General features: G+C 58.1%; 1 long non-coding RNA gene across 3 annotated transcripts; it reads left to right on the top strand.

The window, feature by feature from the left end:
- Nucleotides 1–4,962: 4,962 nt before the first annotated feature.
- LOC141575207 (uncharacterized) lies at nt 4,963–15,297 on the top strand. Of its 3 annotated transcripts, none has more exons than XR_012502600.1 (4): nt 4,963–6,551; nt 7,550–7,626; nt 8,052–12,810; nt 13,217–15,297. It is a non-coding gene; the product is annotated as an uncharacterized LOC141575207 (long non-coding RNA). The 3 variants fall into 3 exon arrangements; XR_012502601.1 differs by having other exon boundaries at nt 7,337–7,626; XR_012502602.1 differs by lacking the exon at nt 7,550–7,626.
- Nucleotides 15,298–15,554: the final 257 nt, after the last annotated feature.

Genomic DNA, 15,554 nt, shown 5'->3' with positions numbered 1-15,554 from the left:
GGACATGGCCTTATCATTCAAGCCTCAGCCCAGATGCCCCCTCCGCAGCGAGGCCTCCCCGGCCGCTCGAGTGGAATTCTCACCGGAGACCTCGGTCCGGCCTGGTGGGAAGGGCCAGGCCCGCCTCTTGCAGGCTGGGGGCTGCTCGCACCGACCAAGGCTCCCTGCGCGCAGCACGAGGAGACGCCCCACTCTCACCCGCTAGGGGGTGGGCGTCTCCTCTGAAGGGAGCTCTCACGTGGCCTGTCTTCAGGGTCCCAGGTCCCAGCTGTGCGGGGACCTTGTCGGCCCGGCCGCAGCCCAGAGGAACTGAGCCCTGAGTAGGAGGAGCTCAGGAGGGCGGGACGTACCCGGCTCCTCCCAGGGAGCCAGCCAGCAAGAGGGAGCGAGCCCCCCTTCACCACTGGACTTCCAGTCACCCCGGAAGCCGCCCAGCCCTTCGGGGCCGCGCCGGAGGGACCCTTGGTTACTCGGTCTACAGGTGGAGGACAGGCAGCGACAGAGATGGGGTTGGAAACATTCTTACCATGCGTGTTCCCTTCAGTCATTAAAGGGAAGGAAGCAGGCTCTGGCAGCCTTTGAAGGAAACCGTCACCCAGTTATAAGCAGTTGCTGGGTTCTGACTGGGACTGAGACGTCCAAGGGCTTGGGCCAGGCTCCGGGGCCCCCGGAGGGTGACACAGTCCCTCTGGCCGTACTCCTAGGAGGGGGGCAGGGCAGGGGACAAGGGGGACCTCACGCTGCGTCAGGCTGTGCTGGGTTCCCAGACACAGGGCGCCTGTCAAATGGGCAGCAGGCTGGGCACCTGGAAATGCGGGGCTGGGCAGGCAGGGAGGCTAAACTCCCAGGAAGGGGAGTGAGTGGGCGCTGTGGGCAGAGGCCGTGAGAGGAGACTTCCCGTAGGAGGTGGCCTTGGAACCTATTCCTAAAGAACCGTGGGCTCCTCACGTGCGCGCATGGCTGAAGTAACGGGCCATGGAACCCGTCTCCCCAGCACCGTCCTGCTGCTCTGTCTCCTTTCCCCATCACTTCGTTCCCTGCCTGGGGAGCCCTCGGGGACGGCGTGCTGCACCCCAGGGGCCACCCCGCCTGGCTGGTATATGCAGCCTCCAGCAAGCACGCCCCGGAGGCACTCTTCTGGCTGGAAGCACATGGCACCTTGGAGCCTCTTCTTAGAAAAAGCAAACGCTTGCTGTTTGAGCCTCCTGGACTCCTTTGGGGGGGGGGGCACCGCCAAGAGGGATGGAGGGATGAAGTGGAAAATCATGGGCTGGCTTCAAAGCGGAGCGCAGGGAGGCTGGGAGCAGTTCTGCTCTGTGAACAAAGTCGGGCTACAGGCAGAGCAGCGAGAGAGGGCTTGAGAGCAAGGCGGGGAGGGAGTCAGCTCATGGTAATTTGAAGTTAATTTTGAATTGCCTTGAAAATCACCACGCAGCAGCCAGTCCTGCCTTTGATGGTGGAAAGGAAACAACTGCCTTTACTCGTCTTCAGGACTTGCTCCCCCGGCAGTGGAGCCAGCTTGGCAAAGCAGCGGTAGAAGTTGCTGCTGGCATAACTTCGGAGGAGAAGGTCAGGCTAATTGTCGGCGAGGAGCTGAGAGGGACGAGGCACACGTCTCCTGCTCCCGAGACGGTCTCATTGGCATCTCCAAAGACGGGCACCCACACGCGCTCCCGTGACCAGCCGAGGCCCTGGCCACCGGTGCGTCTGCACTCTGCTGGGTGTCTGGGGGGTGGTGCGGAGGCAGGCGGGATGTGGGCCCGCACGCCCACGTCGCGCGGCCCTGTGACCACGTGGGTTTCCACCGCGATCCGCCGCGCAGCACAGCCTGCTTCCCCCCACCAGGCAGGCAGAGCTGCAGCCCTACCTTGGGGGGGCTCTGGGGTCAGACTGGGCAGGCTCGGCCCAGGGAAGCCGTCATGAAGGCGGCACCGGCTGCTGGTACCGTGAGCACATTAGCCTCCACCCGTCCGTGTAGGACTTGCCTCTCCCTCTTAACCACCTGCCTGTGATCCAAGTTTCTCGTTTCTGCACTGAAACTGGCCAACTTACACGGTGCCCCTCGCCACAGTCGCTGGGTGTGCCTCTAATCTAATTAGACTAATTTCAATTTCCTGGATTTAATTACTTTTAATTGAATTAATTTAGAATGCAGTACACAGGGTGATTAATTAGGAAGCGTTACTGAGGGACTCGGGGGGTGGGTGGCAGTATGTGTTTAATAGCACTGAGATCGCGCCCACCAGCCGTCCCTTCGCACGGCGGGGGGCGTGGCCCGGGAGGGGCGGAGCCAGAGGGCGCTGTGCGGGATTGGAGCGGGCGTCCCCTGGCACCAAGCAGCGCTCTTTCATTTCGTGCTTTCCGGGGCGACAAGTGGCGGGCGCTCAGGCGAAGCAGAGAGGCAGCTGGTTCCATCAGTTAAGGGCGTGAATCACGCGAGGGAGGACAAGCGTGGCTTCTCCTGCAGCTACAGTTCACTGTGGTTTTTTTTTTCTGTACGAGGAGCAGGCAAGGTCCCTCTGCGCTATCACACCCTGCAGTCTTTTCCTCCACTCCTGGAAACTCTCTGGAGTAACAGTTAACAAACACACGGACAGTGCCCCGTGTAGGCGGCCTTCTCGGGGCCTTTACGCCAAGTCACCCGGCACAGGAGCCAAGCGCTCACGGGGCACCGCCGGCCCCAGTGTTCACAGGGGGGCTCTCAGGCACGAGCGGCTCTGCAGGGGACGCTGGTTATTTGTACTGTGGGAGGGGACAGCTCTTGGTGGCAGGGGTCATCCCGGGGGCCCTTAAAGTCACAGGTTTGCCTCGTCCAGCCCTGGAAGGTCTTCATGATGACAGCAAACCCTTCCGTGGGCCGGGGCCGCCTCGAAGTGTTTGCCCTGTGTTGACTCCGCACCTGGTGCTCACTAGGGGCAGGCCGCCTGGGGCTACCCCTGGCTGAGCTGGGAGCCGGACCCTCAAGGTCAGGGTGAGCCCCCTCCCTCACTGCCTCTCTTCCTCTAGGCTGTTGACTTAAAGAGGCCACAGACTGACTGTCTGCCGGTCAGGGCTTCAGACTGCAGCTGTCAGGCCCCTGGAGGCAGAGCTGAGACAGACCCTCCATCCTGAGCTGGGCCCTCTGCTCTAAAGTTCAGCTCCAACCCCAAGGGCGCTTATTTTTCAGATGGGTTCTTTGGGCATCTTCAGGGCTCTGAGCCCTGTTCTCCTGGAATGTTGGGCCGTGCTGCAGGCCAAGAATGGAGCCAGCCTGGCGCACGCTCCACCCCCGATGCACCTGCAGTGCCTGACGGGGCTGGAGCCGATTAGCTGGAGAAGGGAAGACACACTGCCTTTGGCTTAGTCCTTGCAGGAGAAACGGGCCAATGGCTGGAGGCCACAGAGAGCCTCTCTGAAGAAAGGATGTCCTAATAGCCCGACAGGGCTGGACAGGGCTTTTCAGCAGCGAGTCACCAGAAGGGTTCAAACAGAAGCTGCTTGGCAACAGTTTGCTCTCGTGGTCGTCTCTTTCTGGAATGCTCTTCCCTATCCTGCCCTGCTGGTTGGCTCCTAGTCAACCTTCAAGACGCAGCTCCAGCCTCACTTCCTCCAGGAAGCCTTCCCTGCATGCTCCGACCTTCGCAGACAGCGTCAGGTATCCTGAAGGGCCCTGGGCATATCTTAATCATTGCACTCATCAGCCATTGCAGCGATCTGTTTAGGAGTTGGTCTCTGTCACATTCTGTCCCTGTCACCCCTCAGTAACCCTGCAAGGTGGACGTGTTTCCCAGCTGGAGGACAGAGCATCTGAGGCCCAGCATGGTGAACGCACTTGGTCGTGAAGCCAGGAGGAGGCAGGGGTGGCTGGGTCCGGTTGCCAAGCCTGGAGTCTGCAGTCCTGCTAACCATGGGACACTGCCGCTCTCCAGCAAGGGGCCCCCAATTCTGACCCAGGAGGATGCCAGCTCGTGTGCGAGCCGTGTGGCTGAGGGAGCTCAGAGGCCGTCTTTGGAGCTCCATCAGCGAGCCGATCCTTGTGCGAGTGCACCATCCCCCCTCATCAACACACACTTGCTCTGAGCCCTTTGGAGGTCACGGAGGGGCCAGGACGAAATGAGAACCAGGGCAGCCACAGCCCGGCTCTCTCCTGGACCTGGGGGCTTGTCTGAGCCTGAGCCAAAGCCTCTCTTAGCACCCTCAGCCCTCGATCAGCAGAGGTGAGCAGAGCTCTGCCCTGCGGTTTTAAGGCTGGATTCCATTTCTATTAAGAGCGCTGCTGGCCCCATGAGATTAACCCACAGTCACCCCGTGAAAGCTGATCCAAGTGGAAAATCAAGTTAGAAAACCCCGCCTTCCCTTCCCTGGCACCTCGGCACATTAAGGGAGGCCCGATGCTGAGCTGTGGGGACCTGCGGGAACGCGCAGTCGCTGGCTGCGAAGCACGCACTCCCCGGGACGCTGGCAGCCCTGCCCCCTGTAAATCCTTGCTGGTGTTTCTCGGCCTTCCCCGCCAGCAGCGCGGGGGCCTGCAGCACCCTTTCCGTGCAGTAGCCTGTGAAAACATTGAAGTCGGGCCCAGAAAAACACCAGCACAGAAAGGGGAAACTTTGCTGCTTGCTAGCTATTTTCAGACAACCCTCGCCAAGTCTTAATTTTTCTAGTTTACAAGTAAGGAATTCTGACCATCTGTCTGCTGTCAACCGATGTTTGTTTGGATGAAGATTTTATTTTTTTCCTCCCAATCTAGCACTCCTGTTCTTACAAGTAGTTTATTGGACTTCATAAATGTCAGCTTTTTGCAGCATTTTGTAAGCAGCTTATGATTTAGTATTTAATCACAATTGAGCAGTCAGCGCCTGCGATCGACCTGAAGCGGGAGCAACAACGACAGGAAGGCTTGAAATCAAGCAAGCCCATGAGGGGTGCTCCCGACCGTCTCTGTGAGAACTAGCGTTGCACTGAAGGTCGGGGTGGGTGGGGTGATGGAGGAAATGCACGCACCTTGGGCACCTATCACGTGCTAGTTTGCGATCGTGTTGGCAAAATGATACCGTGGAACAAGCCTTCCCAAACTCAGGGGCTTCCAACAAGAAGCGTCCTTTCGCTCCCTGATTTACCGAGTCAGCGGGCAGCTCCTTCTGGCCTTGGCTGAGCTCCTGAAGGATCTGGGGATGGGTCCTGTGGGTGGATCTTGGCCTCATCTGGGACAACGGGGGCAACTCTGCTCCACGGCCCCTGTTTCTCATGCTCCACCAGGGTAGCTGGGGCTTGTTCCCTGGTGGCGGCAGAGTGTGAAAGCTTGCAGACCTAGTCATTCAAGAACTTTCCCAAACGTCTGCTTACCACACATTGGCCGCCATCCCTTAACTGAAGCGAGTGACATGGCCTATCTCTGAATCCAAGAGGGGGCGGCGCCTCCTCACAGTGAGGGAATAAAGCAAGGGACGTGGGGTGGGGCAGGCCTGTGTCCCTCACACCTGCTGAACTTGATGGGTCAAATCAAGGCCCACTCGTGGACTGATGCGCTGATCCATGCACTTTTCTTCAAAAGGCCTTCTCTGAGCCCCCAGCCCAAAGTGCTGCCTCTCCCCACCCCCTCGACCTTCAGCGGCCCTGACTTGGACCCTCACTGCCACCGACAGACGTGGGGAGAGGGTGAACATTTACTGAGAATCTCCTAAGAGTCAGGAGCCACTCCAAGTACCTCACGTAGCTCATTTCTAGGTTATTTCCCCTGACAGCGTATCTGAGAGGCAGGTCACATTTCCCGTTTACAGACCAGGAGAGGGTGAGTGGCTTGCCCAGGGTCCTGCAGCCAGGGACAGGCTAAGACCTGGAGCTCAGAGAGGGCTGACTCTAAAGCCTGGGCTCGGTTCGCCTGCAGCACTGAACGGCCTTGTCACCAAGGGGCATGAGGGGAAGGGGAGGGCTGGACAGTGCGGGGATGGTGAGAGGCAGGAACAGGGCTGACACTAAGCTTGGGTCCAAATTAACTCCCACCCAGCCGCAAGGCCGCCGACGCCTTTGCTCACACTGGGCTCAGAACGCCCAGCAGACACACACAGGATGTGGGACACCTGGTCAACAGCACAAGTGAAGGGCGCTGGGGTTTCAGTTGACAGGAAGCCTTTGTGACTCAGCGGGGGAGGCGGCCAGCAGAGCTCACATGGCTGCAGCCTCCCCAAGTGGAGGACAGTGAGCGGAGGCGGGAGGCAGGCTCCCAAGTCAGCGTGCGTCCAGGAAATGCAGTCCAGGCCTGGGGGACGGGGTGCCCGCAACCTGGCACTGGCGGGGGCGCCTCGCGCGGCTGCTGCCCCACGCTCCGCATCTTTGCGTCACCACGGCACGTCAGCCTGTCTCTGAGCAGGTGCAGCCCCTTCCTGACTCTTCTGCACGTGCCTCACCTGCTTCGGGAACGGGCCACGCTTCAGTTTTGATTTTGCGATTAATGTAACCCGAGTCAGCGCCGGGGCTCCTGGTGACCCCGTCTCTACAGCAAGTCCCGCTGAAAGATGTGCAATGCAGCAAGCAACGGGGCGGGAGACACGTCAGTCTTCACGCACATCTCAGAGGTGAGGAAGGGTGAGGCCCCCTGCGCGTCTCTGTCTCACCATCTCAGGCCTCAAGTCTTCTCTAGACTCCCGACGCCAGTGCGCCCAGCAGGCCGCCCCGCTTCGTCCTGTCGTAGCTCTGCTGTGCAGACGGACTTCACGTCCGTGTCTTTTCCTGTCCCTCCTTCTTTCCTCCTCTCCATTCTTCTTCAATTTTCTTTCCACTTCACGGCTGACCCAACTTCCTCCCCTCAAAGGAGGACCGAGGAATTGATTCAACAAGCCAGGAATTGCCCGCTTTCCTCCAGTCTCTCCGGTGATCTGTCCCTCCCATTCTCCCAGGGACTGGATGGCCAGGACAGGACTCATCTCAGGGAGCTGGACGAGGAGAAGCCGTGCAGACAGGAGCTGCCTCTGCAGTGGGGGAGGCGGGGCATAGCGGCAACGGGGGGCGGGGAGGCCGGAGACCTCTACACACGAAGTGGGGCCTCACTGCAATGGCATGTGGTCGCCGTGGGCGGGAGAGCCAGGCCACCCCTGAGGACAAGGCCCACCAGACTGCCACGTGACAACCCCTCTGTGAACAGCAGCGGGCGGAGACCCTCCCTGGCAGAGCTGACGCGTGTCTCTCTGCTGGTGTGGCCCGCGATGTGCCGGGACAGGCCATGCTCACCACATGTCCCCAGGCTCCGCCCCCTCCCCGGCCTCCTCTGCCCCAGAGGCTGAGATGGAGACTCGGGGGGCCCTGTGTTCCCGATGGCGTGCAGAACGGGGAAGGCTCTCCCAGCTCGCTGTGTACCTTACAGGACAAGGGAGAATCTCCCATTGTGCCAGGGCCCTGAGAGCGCACTGCTGTCACGGCGGCGCGGCCTGGCCCCTCCCAGCGACCACCTGGAGTGGCGGGATGAACTGAACAACTGCTCTTCGTGAGCTGTGCGGTGCGATGAGGGGAAGGGCTGCCCCGGAGCCTCCCAGGGCAGCTGCTCGGCACCTCCTCTCACTGCCATCATCCCGCACAGATGGCGCTTCCTGTTTGGTGGCACCTCACGTGGGCTCCTCGTCCCCCACCAACTCTGCCAGCCGCCATCCCACACAGGCAAGTGTGCACAGCACTAGAGGTTTGCCAAGAACACATCCTTGTGTCTGCCAAGGAGTGTCTGTTGGAGGAAAGATGTTCTAACAGAGAATGCTGGGAGGTGAAGGGACTGCCTCGGGAGGCAGCAGCTCCTCGTCTCTGACGTGAACAAGCAGAGGCTGCATGTCCATTGCGGATCTGGGGAGGGGGGCACGCCGGCCCTGAACGGGGAGGGGTGGGCTGGGAGGCGCAGGATGGACCGGATGACCTTTAAGTCCCACCCAACTTTGAGAACCCTCAACACAGAGTCTGATACAATTTTTTGTTTCTTAAAGTGGATGAATGGATACATTTTGGTCACTAAGAAAGTAAAGAGCTTAGGAAACCGAATAGCCTGGCTAATGAGCAAATAAGTATCGTTAGCACTGACATTATCCCCCTTACAGATCAGAGCTCTCGGCTCCACGAGGTCGACAAGCGGTGGGGAGCCGTCACGAAGCCCTCGAAGCACGAGGCGGGCTGAGCTGAGGGCGCAGCCACACCTGGAGACAGACCGGAGCCGCCACGACGGCAGCCACAGCAGGGCCCGCAGCGCTCCGTCAGGCAGAGTTACCCGCGTCCTGAGCGCTGGGGGTGACGACCTAGCTTCTGTCCCGAATGCTGCGTTGCCACGTGTCTGACTGGTTACCGCAGCCTCAGGAGGAGGAGAGCTGCCGAGCTCGCCGCACAGACAGGCGGGGGGTTTTGCAGAGACACCCGCCCCCACCCCTCCGGGACCGCGTGGCGTGTGAGGAGCTCCAGCTCTTGCACCCAGGTCTCTGACTCGAAGGGGTGGATTTTAGAACAACAGCGCCCGTCTGCTCCCGGCGTGAGAGGCCGCGGCTGATCTCAGTCCGCAAGCTCCTGGTCCCTGAGGAACTTCCACCTTCAGCCTGTGGGTGTGTGTCGGGGGGGGGAGGGGCACCGCAGGGAGAGGCAGGCTCTGAACTGCTACAGGCAAGAGGGGTTTTCTTGGGAAAAGCCATGGGCTAGAGGCAGAGTCCTGGCAGACCCTCTGATCCACTTCATAACTGTGAAACCTCCCTTTCCCCATCTAGAAATGGGAGGAGAGACATTGATCTACCTTAAAGGATTTCTGTGAGGACCCAAGAGAGAATGGGGTGAAAAGGTTTTGAAAAGTTGAAGTGCTTGTTTTAAGTAGGAAGTAATAGAACACCCAACTACAATGGTTTTACCAGCTGAAGCCTTTTTTCTCATGAAATAAGGAGTCCCTGGTGAGAGTGCAGGCCAGGGAAGGAGGTGATAATGCCATCGAGGGCCTGGCCTCTTTCTGTTTTTCTGCTCTAGCTTCATTGTCATACAGCTACCTCATAAACACAAAGAGGGTGCTGCACCTCCAGACCTTGCGTTCAAGTTCCAGGCAGGGAACAAGAAGGGAGGAGGAGGAAGAATGGGTGCCTATGTGATGAATGCAAAGGATTTCTTAGAAGTTCAATAGCTCACTGGTCAGCACTGCAATCAAAGGGCCAGCTTCTCGGTATATGGGGGGCTGGAGGTGTGAGCATTGGTGTTCAGGTGCACCACCACCCTGATCAAATCCAGGGCTTCGATGGAACTGGAGAGGCTAGCACCCATGGTGGGTGGCAGCCAGCAGTGCCTGCCCCAGCTGTTACTGGGATGGGTGCTGAATCCACAGGGATCTTTTAGGTTCAGTCTCTGGATTGGAGCGAAGGCAAACTGGGTGGCCTCATCCTTTGAGGAAAAGCGTGGAGCCCAGTATCCTACTGTCAGAATGGGAAACAGGCAGGCTGGGGACACGAGGAAGGGTGAGCGAGCCTGCAGGTCTGGAAGGCTGAGGACAGAGTGTCGGTGGTCCCTCCCTCCCTTTCATTCGTTCAGGTTCATGAGTCCTGTCGGGGCGGGGAGAGCCGAAGCCGGGGAGCTCGCTTGTCGCCGCTGTGTTTGTGTATGTCCCCACCCGAAGATGTCTAACCACAGACTTCCTCTCGACTCCTGGCAACAGAGAGAAAACAAAACCACAGCAGCTTTCATTGCTGAAAACACAGAACTCTCCCGTTCACCTAATGAGCCGGACGGAAGGGCTTTATTTCTGGGAGGAAAGGCTCAGGACTCCAGGCCCAGGAGCCGTGGCCGCGCAGTTGGACCCCAGACTGCGCACCGCCCGTCCAGGTGGAGGCGGGTGGGGCAGCCACCAGCCCGGGGGGCGGGGGCCGAGGCGCAGGGCCCACGGCACAGCTCTGCCGGGCCCTGCGACGCCGTCGGCCTCTTAGCCGATTGTGGTTTCGTGGAATCTGCACTTCGTTTGGCTTGTTCCCTGCTTTATTTCAGCTATTGATTAATGCCCGCTTCCTGCCCTGTTTCCTGATTTCCACTGATGTGTCTTCGGCTCCTTCATTTTCAGTTGTCTCTCGTCAGGAAGGCGTCTCAGGGCCGCGCCTTTGCCCCTGAGCTGAGCTTTCTTCTGGATCCCATAGATTTGGAAAGAAAATGGTCCCCTTTTCCATCTTTTTCTCGATGATTTGTAACTTCAGTTTTAATATTTCTTTTGCTCCACGGGTTATCTAGAAGAATGTTTCTTAATTTCTAAGCAGTTAAGAATATTTTCAGCCACATTATCCTGTTTTTCTTTATTTTAAAATGTTGGATGACAGTAATAGACAGGGACCTGTAAAATCTCCAATTTTAAATTAAAATATTTCTTTTCCTTGCGTCCAAGGGTGTGATCAAACTTTATAAGGGTTCCATGGGGAAGGGAAAGCTGAGCTGGTCAGACTGACACAGGAAAGCATGGCCTTCCAGGATGTCCTAGCTCTGCAGTGCGGCGTTTTCAGCCCCTCTCCAGCTGTGTCTGTCCGTGAAGAACACACAGAACTTCTCTGAGCTTTGCTGGAAAGCTTTAAAATGGGAGTTGACGGTAACACCCGCCCCTTCCCCTTGCTGTAAGATGGTGTGAGGCTGTGACGGTCACGTGCCTAGAGTGGGGCCAGGCATGGAGCAGGCACTCGCTAAGCAGGAACCTTGCTGTTTCAGTGCTTTGTTGTTTTTGCAGAAGGGAGGAACCTTGCTGTCTGGACCCTGAGCTTTGTTCCTAACCCAGAGCTGTGGTTTGTGGTTATTGTGGGGCCAGAAGAGAAGAGGAAATTGATGGCTGAACGCAGCCCTCGCCCTCGCCGGGAGGCGGGGCACCTGCGGCCAGAGGGATGGGGCCGCTTGCCCGTGGAAGCACAGTGACTTGGTGGCAAAGGCAGGCTTCACACCCAGGCCTCCGCCGGCCTTCCCTCCCCCTCTGCTGGCCGTGGCTCTGGTTTCTTTCTTGAAAGAAGAGACAGTTGACTGAAGCTTAGCCTCGGAGATGCAGGGAGGGCTGGAAGCTCAGGTGGGGTGGCAACTTCTGAACTTGCCATGTTATCCCTTCGCCACCTGGGAAGGGTAACACAGGTCAGGAAGCTCCAAGACAAGCTGCAGGAAGAGGGTGGGGCTGGGCGTGCTTGGATGCTCTGGGCATCGCTGTTTGCTGGCTCAGTGTGCGCGGGGGGAAAAGCTAGGCTGGTCCGAGGGAGGGTCCTCCCAGCCATCCCAGGAGGGGTCTGAGCTCCTCTGGGCCTCGACCCTTCGCTGGTCTGCCACGCCTCCCTGGCCCTGGGAATGACCCTGGCAAAGCCTGGCCCTCCCGGGACCCTGTCAGCACCTCTCTGGAGGTCTTCTCCGGAGCAGGCGTCGGGAGAGGAGCCCCGTGCTACTGGTCAGCGTGGCTCGGCTGTATGGATATGGGAACCGGAGGGCGGGGGAGGCAGCCTGAGCCGGGCTGCGGAGGCCTGACTAAGAGGCAGAGCGACACAGGATGTGGTCCTGGTTAGCTGCGGGGTGCTGGCAGCTTGCCCGGCGCACACAACTCAGAAGGCATGCTGCCTTCTTTATGGCGGAAGGCTGGGGACCAGGGGAGGGGAAGGAACCACAGGACAGATTTACAAGGTGGAGGGTGCTGAGCTGTCCGACTGGGGCCGTCGATCTTGGGAGCAAATGATCACTTCTTAGCCGAGGACTCCACGTATCTGGAAGCACCATGTAACCAGGACGTGCGTGGACCGTGACAAACGCCTGTAGCAGATACAGCAGCATGTGGTTGAAGCCTGCGTGTGGACATGTGTGGGCAGCTGGGCTCCGACCTCAGGTGTGGGCACGTGCCGTGGGGCAGGCAGCTACCAGGTCAGGCTGGGATTAGGGGCTGATTCCAGTGGCTCCTCCATACGCAAAGTAAAAAATAATGCCCCCCATTATTATTATGGAAATTAAATCAATGTGTACAAACGTGCTTTGTAGCTATCAGCGCAAATACAGAAGGGAGTTAAGGTGTTCACTGCTGCCCTACTGTGCGTGCAGGGGGTGCATTTAAGAGCTGCACCACCAAGGGAAAGGGTCGATCAGGCTCTGCCACCTGAGTGGGCCAAGGCGAGGCAGGTCGCAGAAGCCCCAGATGCCAGCATGTCCAAGGGGGGCCGCCACACAGCGAGTCCACAGCAGGCGCAGGGACCCTTCCCCACACAGGCCCCCTCGCACGGAGAAGAAGCCCCTGCAGGGCGGGGTCTTCAGAGCAGCCCCCCGCGGGGAAGGCCCCCTCGGGCCCTGGCGACCAGCCGGGGCCGCTTGGCTGCCAAGGACAGACAGTCGTTTGCTCAAGCAAAGTGATGACCTGGGGGGAGGAGTTTCACAAAACCCAAGGGTGAAAAATTCAGCCCCTCCTGGGGAACTAGAATCAGGAACTGCAAAGTCATGTGCACGTCCCCCCCGACACCCCCCACCCCGCCCGAGCTTGTCTTCTTCCTCTTTTTTCTCTCCATTTCCAGCAGCAGAGGGGGGCCCCCAGCCAGGGCCCCTGTGCTCCCATCAGTTCTGTGGCCATGAAAGGGGGTGTCTCCTGGACAGCACGGCCCCAGAGCCCAGCCCGTGGGTGTGTTGGGGGTGGTCCTGAGGGGAGGGGTGCTGGCACTGGATCAGCCCCCAGAGGTGGTCCATTCTCTGTAGCCCCCTCCCCTGGGGATCAGGTCGGTCAAAGGCCATCTGGGGGAGGCTGCCCTCCAGATGCAGAGAAGCCAGAATCCCCAGGGACCTCGAATCAGCTCTTCAGGAAGGAAGACAGAGACAGAGAAACCAAGACTCAGAAAAGCCTGCCTGTTCGCCCTTGAGGTCAGTAAGGCCAGAAGGAGCCTGGGGGGGCGGTCTTTGGGCTGGTGAGTCAGGGCTGGGGGGCTGGGCCCTTCCACTGCCAGCCTGGACAGCAGGTCCAGGGTCCAGGGACGGGTGGGAGGCGGCAGCTCTCGGAGGAAGCTGTGTTGCCAGGGCTGGGGGCTAACCGGGGAGGGGCCCGCAGCCTGGGGCTGAGGAGGGGCCTGGGACTTTTGGGGGGGCCTGCAGAGTCCCTTTGTTTCGGACTCCCCTGGGTTTCATGCTGCACCAGCTTGAGGGGCCAGAAACCATTCGGTTGTTTCCTCCAGATATGGGGGTGCTTCCCCCTTTCCCCTCTCACGTGTCCCCAGAAGCTGGGCTTCCTGGAGCTTCACGTAAACCCAGCAGGCCCTGCAATCTTTTTCAGACAGAACGGTTTCCCTGAGTGGGAAGGGAGGCCAGCTGTAGCTGGCGGAACAGAAAGCAGCATGGGCTGCTGGGGTGCACACGGGCTCCCACTCCTGCGCTGGCCGCCCACCTCCCAGGAGAGAGGACGTCGCAAAGCAGTCAAGCACGTGGTCCCTGGCCTCCGCTCCACCTCGTTCAGTTCCAGCCACTGTTATTTACCAGTAATTTACTCACCCTTGCCAAGCCTCAGTTTTCTCACCGGTGGAATGGGAATGACGCTAGCCCAAAGAGATGTCGCAGCCGCAGGATTCAACGGGACTCCCGGAGAGAGCCCTCAGCGTGGTGTCTGGGTGGACTTATCCATGTTACTCGCCCCAGTGATCCCTGTCCCTGCGTGGGCGCGCAGCGGGGCCTCGCCCCGTCCCTGGGGTTCATTTGTTCGTTTTCAGTGGACAATTACAATGCATCCAACGTGCTGGCCACCCTGCCTCCCCAGGGCTTCCTGAACTCCCCCACGTGCTCCCCGCTCTGGGGTCTCACTTGGGCTCTTTCCTGCTCTGTAATCACTCCTTGCGAGGGCAGCCTGGCCAGGCCCTCGTCCTTGCCCGGGTGCAGCTCAGACCCACCTTCTTCGCTCTGGCTCACAGCGGACCTGGGAAGGGGTTCACCCCTCCCTCCCCTGCTCCCCAGGCTCGGTCTGCTAGAGAGAGGCAGCATCCTGCAGTGTGCGGCAGGGAGCCTGAGGTGCCAGGTCAGGCACACCCCCACCTGTGTGACCCGGGCTTGTCGGTGCCTCAGTCTCCTGGTGTGTCAAATGGAGGTACTACAAACGGTTCTTCCTCTCACAGCGCCGCTGCGAGGAGTTGATGCAAACCACAGACGCCACCGCCTGGCACCAGGGAGGGCTCACTAGAGGCTGGCTATTGCTGGATGTAACCTTCAGAAGCAAATTTTACTGGCTGTGTCGTTGTCCTCATGTGGGTGGATCACCGCGCAGCTAACCGACCCCTTGTTGTTGGGCGTTCAGGCTGCTCCCAACCTTCCACTCTTATAAATAATGCTGCAGTGAACACCTTGCATATAAATCTTTCTGTTTATCTCTGATTGTTTCCTTGGAAGAACTCCCTAAATCTTCTTGTCTTAGAACAAAGTCCTGTCCCCTCAGACTTTTCAATGATACCCTTTGAAATAAAACTAAAGCTTATTTTCCTTCAGAGGAAGAAACATATGGAACATGTTAACCAAGAGGTGGTTCAGGAGGAAGGTAGAAATTGGTTCAAGATGAATTTGGGTCCAGTGCAGGATGTCTGACGCAGAGTCGGTTACAAAGCTCCCCTCGAGCCCCCTTCCCAGAGGAGAGGCAGAGCATCGATCCTCAGGGACCACTGATTTCTTTCTTTGAGGCAATGCCGAGGGGCTTTGATGTTCCTGGCATTGGAGAAGTAGCAATGACAGGTCAATGAGGCCAGAGTTGGTGGAGAACCCAGGACTCCTCCAGCCAGCAGGGGCGATACCGCGTGTCTCCGCCGGCCAGCTGGGTTTCTTGCGAACAAGGACTTCCTCTGTTGTTGTCCTAAAACTTTGGCTTACATTTTATATGTTCCTCCTGTTTTTCTTGCCCTCCTCCCACCTTTGCACTTTTCAGATTCGCTTTGGGTGCACATCTATTTGTCCACTCATTCCGGTGAAGCCTCTTGCCTGCCTCTCCTGAGCCAGACACCGAGATTGCTTATAGACCGTTAAGACCTAGACACGCTGGCTTTGGAAGCTCCACCCCGCGCATGTCAGACATACTGAACTTCACTCGTAGTCCGCATTAAGTATATTTTTCTCTGTTGAAAAATTATTTTTATAACCTTGCTTTTGAAATTATTTGGCTACAAGTCATTCCTTCGATTGACAGTTGGCTTTGACTTCTCAGCACTTATGGGGGCACTCAAGAATTCTTGCAAAGTGAGAAAATCTAACCTACACAGTGTTTTCAAAGATAATGAAATTTTTATGAATTTTTATGAATACTCCATGAAACCATTAATGAGGTTGATGTAATATTTTGTTTGGTTGACGTTTCATTAAAATTTTATTAATTTCTATTGCAAAGATTTCCCTTCACGTCTTGGACCCAATCATTTTGCTTTCAGGTCTCAGACTGTTTCAGAGATGTTTGAAAATCTCTCAGGACCAACTGTGCCTTGTGGCTTGCAGAGCCCTATCCGGCGCGGGGATGGAGAGATGAGGAGACCGCTGTCACAGAAGAGTGGGCGCTGATGTAATGGAGTCTGATCAGGGCACAGGGTAGGTATCACCTCCCTTGAGTCTACTTAGGTCAGAAGGGGGTCAGTGAAGATCTTAGGGAG

This window comes from Camelus bactrianus, chromosome 27 (assembly GCF_048773025.1).
Source record: "Camelus bactrianus isolate YW-2024 breed Bactrian camel chromosome 27, ASM4877302v1, whole genome shotgun sequence".
Lineage (NCBI taxonomy): Eukaryota > Metazoa > Chordata > Mammalia > Artiodactyla > Camelidae > Camelus > Camelus bactrianus.
This window is presented reverse-complemented; position numbering and strand designations above follow the sequence as displayed.